This window comes from Amblyomma maculatum, chromosome 4, assembly GCF_055883805.1.
Source record: "Amblyomma maculatum isolate TAMU_Amacu chromosome 4, ASM5588380v1, whole genome shotgun sequence".
Classification (NCBI taxonomy): domain Eukaryota; kingdom Metazoa; phylum Arthropoda; class Arachnida; order Ixodida; family Ixodidae; genus Amblyomma; species Amblyomma maculatum.
In genome coordinates, this window is record NC_139347.1 from 200,333,622 (window position 1) to 200,349,643 (window position 16,022).

At 45.6% G+C, this 16,022-nt stretch overlaps 1 long non-coding RNA gene across 1 annotated transcript; it reads right to left on the bottom strand.

The window, feature by feature from the left end:
* Positions 1–5,895: 5,895 nt before the first annotated feature.
* Positions 5,896–15,011, bottom strand: LOC146193979 (uncharacterized). Its single transcript, XR_014706503.1, has 3 exons — positions 14,813–15,011; positions 12,348–12,433; positions 5,896–5,959 (listed from the first exon to the last, which is right to left on the bottom strand). It is a non-coding gene; the product is annotated as an uncharacterized LOC146193979 (long non-coding RNA).
* Positions 15,012–16,022: the final 1,011 nt, after the last annotated feature.

Here is a 16,022-nt window from a genome sequence, read left to right on the forward strand (position 1 = left end):
GATGGGCTTGGTTTCAGGCCTGGACCGGAAGTTGGCCCGAGGACTACGTGAGGCAGAGGAGGAGCAGCTGCGACTGCGAGCACTGTCGCTGCCAAGCGGAGGAAAGAGTAATTTCGTGGAGGCATTCGATCTCGTCTGCGTTCACGGGGGCGGGGTAGGCGTTCCTGTCCTGCTGAGGTGCAGTTAGTGTCCACGGTCGAACCGGTGCTCTACGATCGGCCTTCCTGTTCTGTTGAGGTGTAGTCAGTGTCCACGGTCGATTCTGTGCTCTTCGATCGGCCAGAACGCTTGAACCGATACTTGAAGCTGCGGCTGCCGGTTGGATGTGCCCCCTTGCATACTATGCATGTGGCTGCGCAAGCGGGTGGTTGGTCAGCTGGAGGGCGCTCATGAGCGACTCCAAAGCGACAGCAAGCGTTCCGTCGTAGGAGGGGGCAGACGTCGGCCCTGTGGCCGAGCTTGCGGCAGTTGAAATAGGCCTCTGGGCGCTCCTTGAAGGGGAAGACTTCAAAGGTGAAACCAATGTACCTCAGGTGGCGAGGCAGCTTGCTGTTGCCAACGGTGACGACGAAATGTCGAGTGCGTCCCATGCGATAAGCGGCGAAAATGGGAATGTCTGTGTTGCGGGCTCGAAGTTCTGCCAGAATTTCGGCGTCAGTCTCATGGCTGTGGGCTCTGTATATGATGCCTCGGACAGAGTCGTCCGGTGCGGGAACATATGTGGCCACCGGGGTGGTGACAGTCGAGAGTAATACCCTTAATTTTGGCGATAGACGCACCCGGTAACTGCAAGGTGCTTGTCAATTTCGGCAGCGTAGTAGAGGGAGAGTGCCAACTTGGCAGGTCCGACGGCGTTGAAGTCAATGGTGCCCTGCGGACGAAGTACAATTTTGTAGTCTTCGCTTGGCAGGCGAGGAAGTGGTCGTTCCTTGGTAGGCGGAGGCGGGCGTCCACGTTTCCGTGCTAACTGTCTTACTTTTTTTGTGTGGGCAGGAAGGTGGGAGGGAAAGTGGAAAGAGAGAAAGAGAAGCCGTAGTGGAGGGCTGCGGAGTAATTTCGACCACCTGGAGATCTTTAACGTGCGCTGACATCGTACAGCGCACGGACGCCTTTTCGTTTCGCCTCCATCGAAACGCAGCCGCCGAGGTCGGGTTCGAACCCGGGTACTCCGGCACAGCAGTCGGGCGTCTTACCAATGCACCCCCCTAAATGCGTTTCGCCTTTTCCTGCGCATTTTACGCATTATTCTTCCTTTTTTCGCCACAATTTTGAATTGATAGTCGCAGTCATGCTGCAAGGATGATGATTGCACACGAACCAAAAAGACCGAGTGGGGTTGAAAAGCGGAAAGCACGAGAGACGAAATTGAAGACAATCGAAAATCAGAGTGGAGCTAAGTTTTATAATGTAAAGGAAAGCGGGTTACTGGTGCTACCCCAAACCTGCGCGGGGAGGGGAAGAGGTTTGAAGGACTGCTGTACCGCGCTACCGACCGGGCGCAACGTACCCTAGTGACGTTCCCGTATATAAGACAATCCATCAAGAAAAGGACCGCAGAGCAAGACGCAGGACAATTTAAGCAACCCATACCACACACATGCGTTTTATGGTGTGTGTTACAGGACTTGTTCTTTGTCTTGGTTTACCTAGCATCATGGAACAATACCGCCTAGCCCAAATTTCCGGCCTTGTCCAGACGTAATCAACCTCTGTGTACATTTGTCCATGAAAGATGTCAACCACATAAAGCCGCTCAAAATATCGAATGCGACTCTTTCCACGTTCTTGCCACGTGCATTTCGCACCTCAGTCAGCGAAGTCTTCAACCACTATCACTTGTGCGATAAGCTCCGTCGACAACTCGGTCACCCTCAGAGCAGGCCGAGACTCTCACCTGTCTCGGCTTGATAACAAAGGCCAGTTCACTAATGCTGCACATTAAGCAGTTTGTTCAAGAGGGGTTCGTTTGGCAGCTGGCGCTTCTTCCTTCCTTCCGGCTCGAATCTCAGTTCTGCATCCTGCCAGCGCCGGCACTTCAGCACACGATCCGGGAGAAAGTGCCCAATGCCATGCATAAGTTTCGCTCCCACTTTCAGATGGTACGCTTACCGCTTCGGCGCAGGTTTGCTGCTTCGCAGCTACTGGATTGTTTCTTTGGTATCCAATCAGCAACGGAAAAATGGGTGCCAGGATGGGTGAAGAAAATCAATGTGCCAGGGCACAATATCCTGAAGTGGTCCGAGATGGCCGAACTTATATGAACTAAGCTAAATATTAGGCATTTTGAAAATACGCGCAGTGCTCCCCTAAAATGTTATCGACAGGCACATCCACAATTATGTGGCACATACCGCTCTACTCTATAAAAAAAGCGGAAAGCTTGTTACTCGTCAACATTTTCTTTATCACCTGTTAAGCTATCGAAACAGCTGTGTTCAACATTTCGCATACGTAGTCATTGGTACACTGAATAACAGCGAAAGCTTAGTTAATATTGCTCATATGTCTCTGTCCCTACTACATACTTCGCGGCGTTAGTTAGTCTCTCATTAGTACACTACGCGACTCGTTAGTCCACTGCGCGACACGCTTTACTAGGGAGTTGAGTAAAGGAGGCAGAAGCCATCACAGCATAAGATGGAGTCCAAAGTCAGACTCCGCTCGCAATTCACATTCCCGCTGTCGTTTAGTTCTAGGTGGGCGAGCCACATCGCCTGCTCCACTCGCAGGAATGTATTTTTCTCCGCGAGCATGCTAGCATTTAGTCTGCTACATAACAAAGTACCTCAAACACGGGACCGTTTAGTCAGAAGGTTTAGTCAAGAAGCCCTAGCTCTCACTGCTGAACGCTCTTATTTGTCTCCGGCTAAACCAGTATAAGCGCAGAGATTATTGCACCACTCCCCCGCCCCCCGCCCCTCCCCCATTTTTTTTCTTTTCTGTGGATCTTAATCCAAGCCTTTCTAAATGCACGCAAAGTTACTGTGAAATGCAAGGCTTTATTAATGGTTCTGGCGCGCTGTGCCTAACTTCAGGCACTTCCGCGTACGGTGTGAGATCGTTACGAATAATAGACTGGCTTCGAAAGTCTGTCAAGTTGTAGGAGTTCGACGGCACAAAACAAAATAAATCTGCTAAAGAAAAGGAATCAGTTCGCATGGTCTTGGCCTGCTCTCTCCTCCCCTCTACTAAATAGTTGTTCCACGCGTTTTTCGGCATATTTAGCACGGCAAGTTGGTTAGCCCTCCGAAGGAATGCACGTGCGTGAGGGCACGTAGTGAAGTATACACACTACAGGCGTCAAGCGCTACACGCGCTGAGCAAACAGGAGTAGAGGAATGTAGGCAGCGCAAGACACCTGGCAGCGCCTCCTACAGAAACCAATGGCACTGTGCTAAATATTCACCGACTTCAAGACAACTCGAGGGGGGGGGGCACAGAGCAATGGGAAAGCAAAACATCGAAGGTTATTTTTCTGGACTCGTTGTGAATTTTTTGTGAGGATCGTTGACTCTCGGTTAGGTCTCCGGTTGGGGGTCACCGCGCAGCTAACTACAAAGATGGAGGTTTTGTGTTTGTGTTCTTAATTTTTGCAGCAAGATTCAAAATATATTTGGGCATTTCTTATTTTAACTTTAATTGCGAACTTTAAAGGGGCCCAAAACAGCCATAGCAATACAGTTTCCCTATGCCTAGTATGTGAAAGGATGTCGATGTAAGATAACCTTCCCGCAAAAAATTTTTAAATGCGGCATTTGGAAGCAGAGTTATTTGCAATCAAATTTTGAATATCTGCGCCTTCGCGGCTTTCCTCCACTTTTCAACTTTTTAGCGCGCGCAAAGGCTGGCCCTCCTCCAAGGCCTCGCCCACTGACACGTCACAACTGACGCATCTGCGCTTTTACTTTTTTTGCTTAGCGCCGCACGCCGCAACTTCAGTTTTGTCGCGCTTGTTGCCGACGCGCCGCCGGGGGCCTCTTGTCGTCTGCTTCGTCGTCATCGCCCGATCGCCCTTCGGCACGAACTCGCAAGTTTTGTTGCCACGCTATACATCCCTGGCGTTGACTTCACCTTTGATTTTGTGTTACGTCGTGTGCGCGACGGGTGCAGGACAGGTTTGGGCTAGACTGGTCGCTCTCTTGAATTCGCGAAGGCAGTTATCGAAGCGCTGAATTGTTGTTGACGGGACATGAGCGGGAGGTTGTTACAGTGTGCAGTCCCTGGCTGCGAAGGTATTGCTAGTGACGGGAGGAAAAAAATACTGCCTCAAGTGCTTCAAAACGCCAACCTCCGGAAACAGTGGCTACAGCTCATCGGATAGCCAGCATCGGTGAACAAAGCGTTTATCTACGTTTGCTTTACCAGGATATGTGGTTCGCGATTGGGGGATCCCAACAAGACTGAGTCTGCGTGAAGGAGCGGTACCAACGCTGTTTCTTCCAGCCCTGCCGGTAAGTGTAAAATGAAAAGATTGTGATATTAGCTTTAGACGCGTTATCACAGTAGTGTGGATTTTTTTTTTTTACTCAGGCGATCTTGCTTGGCGTTGTGGCATCCATATAGCAAGATTTGTCATGATCACTGTGAAGTACACTGCTCAAAATAAACCGTTGGCGAGCTTACGATGGGATTTTATTTTTTAATGCTACGCTAGTCGACCCCACGCACCAATGCACCCATATAAGCCGTATAATATCATTGTCGGGGTTCAGCACCGGATTCTTCAACGGCGTGTACTGATGGGGGTCGAGTCCCTTCTCGGTACTCATTCGCCGAAGTCGCTTTTCGAGCTCGGGGTCCATAATATCCGTACCGCAGCAAGGGCGTGAGATGTTAGCGAAAGACTAGAAATTCAGAATCGAGATCGCAGAGAGTGGTCTTCCGGGCGTTGCGGAGGGAAACTCTCTCGTGCACCTTGCCCGAACCTTGAAACCTTCGTGTTTAGGCTCCTCTTGCGTTTGACTATACGGTGCCCCTTCGTGAAAGATAACGATCGATTGTAAAGAAAAAAAAAAAGGAAGGGGATGAGGAGAAGGGGACTGCGTAGTTGTGCGCTGTGGTGTAGTTTGTCAGCCGCGGTTCGGCGTCAGCTGACTGCAACGGAGAACGCGCGCGCCGACAGGAAGTAAACAAACGCTGTTCGGTGCCCGATTATTATCGCAGCATGACTCCCGCCCTGTAGCATTTTTTTTTTCTTTTTTTTACGCCATGTGGTGTTTGTACAGAGAGCACTCTGAAATGTCGCGCGAATGGAGCCGCGTCCAAGTTGACCAACCGAGGCAGCCAGGAAAGAAACACGTGAAAACCGAGATGGGCGTTGATAAGAAGAAAGAGAAGAAAGGAGGGACACTGTCAGGAATGAAGAGATGGAAACAGAAAAAAAAAAAGTGTCAAGAGGCTTTACCCTTCAGCAAAAAGGGGGGATCGCAAAATAAACGTTATCACTCGCGTGAACTGGGCGTGAACTGGCTTAGTCGCTCAAAGTTGTGCCTCTTTGTCCCTAAGCGATCAGCTGCCGATCGGAAGTGTGAGAGTTGGTTTTGACGGGAGCATAGACAGGAGTTATACACAACTAGATTTTTCCTGCGGAAAAAGCGGGGGGGGGGGGGGGGAGATAAACCGCAACAAGGGAAGAGGACTTCTCCAAATGGCTCACCGACAGCAATAAGAGCAGGAGCCTTCTCCGGTTCCTAACGAAAAATAATTTGCACGGGTTCTTATAATATGCCTTATGGCAAGCTTGCGTAATAAAAAAAGAAAAGACAGCGCGCGCATGCAGTAGTGCAACGATCGAGTGACACAGTTCGGCACAATGTTACAAGTGGCTCACAAATGCACATTTATTTTTGTCCCAGATTTTCCAGGAACAGCGGGTGCAGATAATCAGCCAGCTGGATGGAATGGAAGTGGACCTCGTAGGAGATGGGCGTTGCGACTCCCCGGGCTACAGCGCCAAGTACTGCACGTACAACGTTGTTATCATTCAGACTGGCCATATTCTACAATGGGAACAGGTAAGAATAGGAGAGGTAAGGCAATGCTGCGATACGAAAATTGGCAAGCTGCAATTCCTATTAACTGTGTGAAGTCAGCTGCAGTGCACAATAGCGCGAGCATGGGGCCTGGCCTCAACTAACGAGTTTCAGTGCAGTCTTTAACAAAAGGCGCCAATTTCTGCATATTATTAGGAGAAATTTATTTCAGCCTCACCAAGAGTGCCCTTGGGAAGTGCTGCTTGCATGTCTATATATAAAAAGAATCAAATTAATCATTATATAATACAAACAATTGAATTACAAAATGTTTCATCGTTGCAAACCATTGGGGAAGAGGTACATTTGCTGACATATTATTATGTGATGAGGTTTTAATTTCATCTATCTACAAACTGCCACCCAGCTATCTGGACATATTGCAAGAGCAGCAAATCGCCCATGCAGCACTACTTTGATGCTTGGCGCGTTACTAAAGATGCATGCAGTTGCTTGCTTTAATAATTAGGGCGAATGCATGGTAATAACATTATTCTATACTGCATTTACTAAGTTAAAAGCTGTGAGCAGGTCAAAGGGCTGTAAAGCAATAGAACCATGGATCCAGACAATCACAAGTCTATGTTGCTGCCCTGGGCCACGGTAATGATGACCTGATCATCAGCATGTAGTGCAGCCTGTTGAACCACAAATGCGATAAGCGTGATGGCCATGATAGACCATACAGCAAATGCCTGCATGAGCTTCTTGCAAACAGGCAATGGATGAGCAGAGGTAATCTGTTTTGTATAGTTTTTTTTTTTGTGCAAAGTTTTTCACCTTGATGCTGTTTGGAAGGTGCACGGCTCATACTTGTGGCATTTGTCAACCAATAATAAATTTGAGAGATAGGTAATGCAAATAGAACTTCACGGAAAAAACTTTTTACTCATCCGCACATTACAGCAAGACATAGCCAAGAAAGGAACCCATAATGAAGTGAAGTAACAACAATGTAAATGTGAGTGCCGAGACTGCGAGATTAATTTAATACTGAGGAAGCTTGGTTATAACGCCAGTAAGAAACACAAAAACAATGGGATGTTCTATACTTTCTTATACTGACAATTGTTTGGTCAACAAAACCTCTTAGATTTCTTGTCACAGTAAAATAGCAGTACAAGACCAGGTGTCTTTTAAAGAATATGTTGCTAAAACTGTTTTTAACTGCAATGCAGCAGCTGTAAGCAGGTTCAACATCTATGATTGACTAGAATACACACCAACACTACCAACTCATCAGTCAAATATATATATATATATACCGTCGGCGCGTTGTTTTTCCTTCCGCTTTGCATTTAATGCTCTTTATTCCAATAATCATCACAAGAGGAATTCCTGTAAATGTCGACAGTATAAACATAAAAAAAATGTTTGCCTTGCACTCGCAGACTGTTCGCTCCTTTAAATGCTATATATATATATATATATATATATATATATATATATATATATATATATATATATATATATATATATATATATATATATATATATATATATATATATATATATATATATATATCCCCTTCATGGATCACTGCCTTGTCGTGGCGGAGGGGCTTGCGAAACTCGATGAAGTCGTGAGCTCTGCTGTGTAGGGCCACCCAAGATAGACAGGTCACGGCAGAGAGTTCTGACAAAATGTGATTCACTGGAGAAGGTAATGGCAACCCACTCCAGTATTTCCTGCCAAGAAAACCCTATGGCCAGTCACAATACCATTATCGATATGGCGCCGGAAGATGAGCCCCCCAGGTTGGAAGGCGTCCCACATGTTACTGGGGATGAACAAAGGGCGATTCCTAGTAGCTCCAGGACGAATGAAGCGGCTGGGCTAAAGCCAAAAGGACGCTCAGTTGTGGATGTGTCGGGAAGCGACCGGAAAGTCCGATGTTGCAAGGAGATATGTCACATAGCAACATGGAATGTAAGATCTATGACGCAAGGTAAACTGGATATCGTCAAGCGAGAAATGGACAGATTGAACATTGATATCTTGGGTATCAGCGAGCTCAAGTGGACCGGAATGGGAGAATTTAACTCCGGCGACCATTATGTCTTTTATTGTGGGCACGAATCCAAGAGAAGGAATGGGGTCGCTCTCATAGTAAACAGAAGAATGGGCAAAGCAGTGCTAGGGTACAACCCCAAAAACGACCGAATGATTTCACTTCGGATCCAAGGTCACCCTTTCAACATAACAGTTATCCAAGTCTATGCACCGACCACTGCTGCTGAAGAAGCTGACGTTGAGAGATTTTATGCGGACCTACAATGCCTTTTAGACCGCGCCCCATCATCAGACGTCGTTTTTCTCATAGGAGACTGGAATGCTAAGGTCGGGAGTGAAGAAATATCCGGAATTACAGGCAAGTTCGGTCTTGGTGAGCCAAATGAAGCTGGGCAGAGGCTAGTAGAGTTCTGTCAAGAAAACAACCTGACCATAGCGAATACTCATTTTCAACAGCACAAGAGGCGCCTGTACACATGGATTTCACCGGACGGTCTGTACAGGAATCAGATCGATTATATTATTTGCCGGCAGAGATGGAGAAGCGCTATACAAGCAGTAAAAACAAGGCCTGGGGCCGATTGTGGCACCGATCATCAGCTTCTTGTTGCCAAAATTAAGCTTCGATTGAGGAAAACGCAGAAAACTAGAAGGCCTTTCAGGTATGATCTGGATCAGATTCCATTAGAATATGCTGTGGAAGTAAGGAATCGATTTCAAGAATTAGATCTAGAAGACAAAGAGCCCGAAGAGATGTGGACTGATGTTCGTGATATAATACAAGAAGTTGCTACTAAGGTAGTTCCAAAGCAAAAGAAATGCAAAAAAGCAAACTGGTTATCTGAAGAGGCTTTGCAAATAGCTGAGGAAAGGAGGATGGCAAAAGGCATGGGGGAAAGAGAAAGATACAAGGTTCTCAATGCGGATTTTCAGAAAATAGCAAGGAGAGATAAGAATGCCTTCCTGAACATACAGTGTCAAGCAGTTGAGGACAACAGCCAATTAAGAAACACAAGAGCTCTGTATAAGACAATCAAAGATATCAAAGGAAGCTTCTGTGCTAAGCTGGGCGTGATAAAGGACAAACGAGGCAAGGACCTCACTGAAGCCTCAGAGATAAAGAAGAGGTGGCAGGAATACACAGAAGAACTGTACAAGAAGGACCCGGATGTGCAATCCCAACATAGGACGGTTGTGATTACTGATCTCGAGCCGGGCATCCTGAAGAGTGAAGTTGAATGGGCCTTAGCCAGCCTTGCTAAGAACAAAGCAAGCGGAATTGATGGTATTCCAGCTGAGTTGCTTCAAAACCTCAACCACGACGCTGTTAACACACTGCATACATTATGTCAAAAGATTTGGACAACCCTGCAGTGGCCACAGGATTGGAGGAGGTCAGTTTACATCCCCATTCCAAAGAAAGGCAGTGCCAAAGATTGTTCCAACTACCGCACGATCGCGCTTATTTCGCATGCTAGCAAGGTGATGTTAAAAATCCTGCAAGGTAGGCTGCAGCAGTATGTGGATCGGGAGCTTCCGGACGTGCAAGCTGGGTTTCGCAAGGGCAGAGGAACTAGAGACCAAATTGCCAACCTTCGCTGGATCATGGAAAAAGCAAGAGAGTTCCAGAAACCCATTTACTTCTGCTTTATTGATTATGCGAAAGCGTTTGACTGCGTAGATCACAGCAGATTGTGGCAAGCTCTCCGAGAGATGGGAGTTCCAATTCACCTCATCTGTCTCCTCAGGAACCTGTATGAAGGGCAAGAGGCCACAGTCAGAACTGGGCATGGTCTTACTGATTGGTTTCCGATTGAGAAAGGGGTGAGGCAAGGCTGCATACTATCGCCCTGCCTATTTAACCTATATGCAGAGTGCATCATGAGGAAGGCCGGTCTGGACGAGTCTTCAGCTGGAGTGAAGATTGCTGGAAAACGTATCAACAACCTTAGATATGCGGATGATACCACTTTAATGGCAGAAAGTGAAGTGGAACTCAAGAGACTTCTGATGCGCGTACAAGAAGAGAGTGAGAAGTTTGGGCTTAAACTGAACATTAAAAAGACGAAGATCATGGCGTCTTGCCCTATCAAGTCCTGGAGCATCAATGGACAAGAAGTGGAAGCTGTGACAGATTTTCTGTTCTTGGGCGCCAAGATTACCTCGGAAGGAGACTGCAGCCATGAAATTAGGAGACGCCTGCTTCTGGGAAAGAGAGCAATGGTTAGCCTTGACCGCCTAGTAAAGAGCAGAGACATTAGTCTGCCAACCAAGATCCGTATAACCCGTGCTATGGTCTTTCCAGTTGTGATGTATGGATGCGAGAGTTGGACTGTGAAAAAGGCTGACCGCCGAAGAATTGACGCGTTTGAATTGTGGTGCTGGCGAAGACTCTTAAGAGTTCCTTGGACTGCCAGAAGATCAAATCAGTCGATATTGTCGACCATAAACCCTGACTGCTCATTGGAGGGTCAAATTCTAAAGTTAAAGCTCAGCTACTTTGGTCATCTGATGAGAAGAGAGGAGTCGCTGGAGAAAGATTTGATGTTGGGAAAGGTTGAGGGTCGCCGGAGAAGGGGTAGGCAGCGAACGCGATGGTTAGATGGCATTCTCGAGGCATTGCAGATGAAGCTATGTGATGTTAAGAAGATAGTGAGAGACCGGAAAGCGTGGCGTGACATGGTCCATAGGGTCACGAAGAGTCGGACACGACTGAACGCCTGAACTGAACTGATATATATATATATATATATATATATATATATATATATATATATATATGTACATTTTTTACAGATTCATGTGCTTTCAGGAAGCTAAACTGCCTTCTCATGAACTCCCTGTTCCTGAAGGACATTCGACAACTCTCCCCTAAAGCCCAAACATTCTCCCTTGCATCATTTCATAATTTGGTCATCAGATTTGCTCCCAAATCAATTGCATACTCAGATGATGGGATGCAAGCAAGGTAAGTTGAATGAAAGAGAAGGATACGACATTATATTTTACTCCAGTGCCAGTACGCATTCCAACTTTTCTGCATTGCATATGCAAACAATCAATCCTTGCATGAAGCATTTAATGTATGTTCATAATATTGTCATTGTAAAAGGAACAGAGGTCAGAGGAAATAGAACTCAGTAAAAAAAAAAAAAAAAAAAAAAAAAAACAGAAGTTCATCTATGAAAGCCTGTGCTTCATTCGCGCCATATCCTTTTCCTCATTTCGATTCTTCAACTTGCTAAGTAGCCCAACTAGCAGATCGCGTTTAGTTAATGCTACAATAGCCACTACGACCAGCACTCCCCTTAGTACAGTGCTTGATCTGGAGCTGTCATGTTATCAGGCCAGGTAATGTGAGACCTTACAATTACGACTCACAGGAGTCAATTCTGACATCTGCCAAAAAAGGGCACCCACTAAGTCAAGTGAATCCCAACTCCTGCTCAAAGTATGCACCCAATGAGAAATTTTCCACAATCCTTCCATCCTGACATTAACTCTGCTGTAAAATTAGCTGAACCTATCCCGTGTCTTTCTCTTCAAATCTCAAGACTGCTGCCATGTCAAAGGTAGTCTTCATACATTTTGAGGAGACTGCGGTGCACACTTCTGACATTCTAAGAATGCTTCATATAATATCGTAAAAACATATTTGCTGGCATGGTAGCACTAGCCATTCTATAATCCCTTTCCATAGAAAAAGTGAGACAGGAGGCTGCAGACTGCACAGGCCATCTAAGGGTCCTCATTGGAAGTCACTGCTCTTATGTTAGAATAGGCAGATGGGATGACATAAAGAACGAAGTTGAGGACAAGCCTGAAGCGCAGGCTGAAAAAACACCTCGTCTCTCTTTTGTGCTCCTCATCTTAGTGCAGTCCCAAGACAAAGGCAGTTTTTAAAGAACTGGAAGTTATCAGCGCAAGTTTCCGACCCCTCTAGAACCATCTCGAATGTCCCGAGGCTACTGTATTGAAGCTGCAAGAATGCTCAAGGTTCACTTGACCACTTGAACTAATGATGATCGCTAGAATACAAAAGCAGGGAGAACACAGGTGATTCACGATATGATGTTGTATAGCCCATGTCATACATTCATTTTGCTGCTTGGAGATCATTGCATCACATTCTTAATTCTAAAGGCGCTGAACATAGTAGCTAAATCAGAAGCAATTTCTGCTGCAATGTTGTGAATATAATGCATAATGGTTCCTTATGGTAGCCTCTTCTGTATAATTTTGCTGGTAGGCAACAAGAAACACATTTTTTTCCAAAGTATGAAAAATTAGTTCATATTTACCTTCTTTATAGGTCACATCTGGCTGTAATTCACTTTAATGAAAATTCCTCAAGGCTCCAGGCACAGACAAAAAAAGGAGATGACCGCTGGAAAGTAAAGATGGCAAAAGCAAGGAAAGGACATTTCAGTGTCGCTCCAGTGAAAACGCAGCCTACGTTTTGTAAGTTCAAAGTTTGTTCTACTTATAATATTACACGAAAAACTAAGTGCACTGTTGTAATCTCGATGACTGTTTCATGCAGCGTACGTCCACAAGCTCCTCCAAGATGTGGAGAAACGGTCTGAGGGCTCTTCGCACAGAGAGACAGCTGCAAGCACAGCTTCAGAGCGTCACTTTATGTCGGATGCCTATGAGAGACCGTCAAAAGAACTGATTGCTGCCCACAGACACAGACTTGCTCTTCACAATGACTAGTCAATTACACAGTACAACTGTCAGTGTGCTTAACCTAAATGATAAACAGACTGGCATCATTTTTTAAACATACTCAGCGCAACAAACATAGGACAAGCAAGTAGACGGGAACAGCGCTGACTATCAACTGCATGATTTATTGAAAGAACACTAATATATACAAAAAATGCTCTGACAACCAAGTGCGCATGTTCGCAGATAAAACAACATTTCAAGTTTTATCTGCGAACATGCGCACTTGGTTGTCAGAGCATTTTTGTATATATTGGTGTTCTTTCAATAAATCATGCAGTTGGCGTCTCTCATAGCCTGAGTCGCTTTGGGACGTTAAACCCCACAAACCAACCTAAATCATGCAGTTGATTAGTCAGCGCTGTTCCCGTCTACTCGCTTGTCCTATGTTTGTTGCGCTGTGTATTTTAAAAAAAATGATGCACCAACTAGCTCAACTCACAGTTCTTTTGAGACTGGCATCAGCGCCGCAAAGCATTGGCCACTGTAGCCAAGAAAATTGTTTCAATATGTTTGCTGCGGCTGACAATAGCTGGAGCGCAGTTTCATATGACTTTTGTTGTTTGAGTGAGTGCAATCTTGTACCCATATCTCTGCGTTTTCCTTGTGGCGGCGGCTAAGCAAAAGTGCACACAAAACATGTTGCTGTTTGCTTATCGCGGCAATTACACATGGTGTGCGACCGCTCGCAGGCCTTTCAAGTATTATATCAAAGCTGCCGCTTGAAACAAAAGTAAAAAAGGCAGAGCAACTGTGGGTTCAAGGTGTGTAAGGCTAGATTGTGAATAATTATGCCAGTCAGAGTTTTTCAGCTTCTTGAGGCCAAACTAGAAGTAAAAGGAAATTTCAAGTGAGCCGGCTTCACAAGTGACCATGTAACATCTCTGTTTTCATGGGCTTGCTGTTCCCCATCCGTTAAGCTACACAGTTTACAAGACAACAGTGTAATTATGCTGATTATTATTATGTGCGCGAAATAATACAGTGTTCTTAGCGGCAATTTAAACCGCTGAGCGACTCAATCAACTTCATTCAGATGTTTTTCCTCCTGTCGACAGAAAAACAAATGCCAAGGTAGGAACAAAAGGCTGCTAATACAGTATACCTTGATGAGGTTTTTACCCCTGTTTGACATGGACGACAGACAGTCATATTTTTACAGTGATCTGCTAGCGAAAAAAAAAAGATCAGCAAGTAAAAGAAATGTGCAATATGGACAGGTGCTGTGTCGAAAACAAAGTGTGAGAAATGTACATGTATTTACATTCACTTGCCACTGACTCTTGTACAAGTATCTTTAACGCGCAGAACATAAAAGAAAGACATGGTGACAAAAAAAATATTAAAGTGTCACATACATTCGAATGTACACCGGCTCAATCATAAGAAACAACAAGGCGGTCAGTTATAAAACTAAGAAAGCACAGTTTTTTGCCGAGGAGAGCAATTCCTCTAGGAATAATCTCGAAATGAAGTCGTTTTCTTTGTTTCTTCGGTGCGTCCTCATCACTGCACGTCATGTGAAACCTTGCAAGGGCCAGATACAGCATGCGTATCCTAATACTACATGTTTACCGCGGCGGCTTGTACCTTTCCGGCTGTACCGCTCAGTCGTTTGTGGTGAAACTGCGCACGGAGCTTTGATATTACGGTAAACTTTATTTGCTCGTAGGAAGTTAGGTAAGGGTGCTTAATTCGTTGCTGCTGCGTACAATGCAAACCCGCAGTCTGTACCGGGATCGGGGCCGAAAGCCGCCAACGCCGGCGCACAATTCCGCGGGTTCGCGCACGGCCGAGCCAGGTAGGCGCAGTTGTCTTAGGTAATTTACTATAAGAAAAAGTTTATAACATACAAACTTACTAGGAGACAAAATGCAACCTCCGTGAGTAGTTTCACGCAATCAAATCAACGGTTAAGACGGTAGGATTTTAATAGCCGCCACAGTAATGATGCATCACAGCAATGACTAACTCATTGCACCTGTGAAACCATCGCTTATCTGTGCGCTATGTTCAAGCTAGTAAACACATTACTTACCAGCGTATGTTGTCGCCTTGACTTGATCCGAGGTGCGTATTTTGGTTTGGTGGACACGGGAACGGAGCAGTGGTTGCCTCCGAAAATTTGCTGCACTACGTAAGGCGCAGTGGATTGGGGCCCGACATTTAAAGCACCGACGTAATGCTGTAAACCTGTAAGCCGACTTCGAAGTTCATTTCGCATGGGCGACACAAGAAACGAGAACATTCACAGGCGGAAAGTGTCCCGCAAGTACACTGCAAGGAACTGGAACGAGACCGCCGCTTGCGACCGCGCCGCGATTGCCGTGGTGCCTGCGCAAAGGGCAAAGATGCGCGCGTGCGCGCGCGAGACCGGAAGTACAGGAAAAAAAAGCTTTGAAAAAATGTTTCTGTGTACAGAACATCCTAATTTTCTTTCCTGATAATTAAAAGTTAAGCGTATTTCAATTTTTCTGGCATAAGCGATAGTTTAATGGCTGTGTGACGTCGCAAAGAAGCAGACCAATAGTCATTCGAAAACGCATGCACGTAGCAGCGTTGCACAGAGGAGAAGGAGGACTGGCAAAAGTCGAAGGAAAGAACGCGCCAACTTTCGAATGGGACTGTGGGACCTGCACTGCGCGTAGACGTGTATTATTGCGTTCAAATGTGTATCGCAGCATAATCTAGCGACTGAGATAGTTTGTGAGGAGTGCTCGGGAGGTGTTTGTGGGCCCCTTTAAGCAGTCTTCCTACTCGAATCCAAGCTTCCAAAATTAGATGTTTCTTTTTGCTTTATTATTGACTCACTCACTATTTTGTTATGGGAAATTGAAATTACATGCAACAGATGTTTGGTTTGGGCTGGTTGGTAGCAGTTTCTTGAAGACATAGCGCAAAAAAGACGGGGACCACTAACACAGATGTAGACAGGACAGGCGCCTGTCCTGTCTACATCTGTGTTAGTGGTCCCTGTTTTGTTTTTTTTGCGCTAGTCTTCATGAAATTACACATTCGCAGAACCTAAGCTAAGAAGCTAAGATGTGAAGATATCCGCTAGATACGAAATATGTACCAAGCTATCGCCATGTTATATTCATAATTTTTTACGGTAAACCTTGTGCCAAACTGGTTACTCTATAACTGCAAACGAAATACACGCGGCTTTTTCAAACAGACTGATGACTCTACTATTAACTTACTGCTCATGCGTCTTCCACAATTCCTGCAAAATTAATACCCCCTAC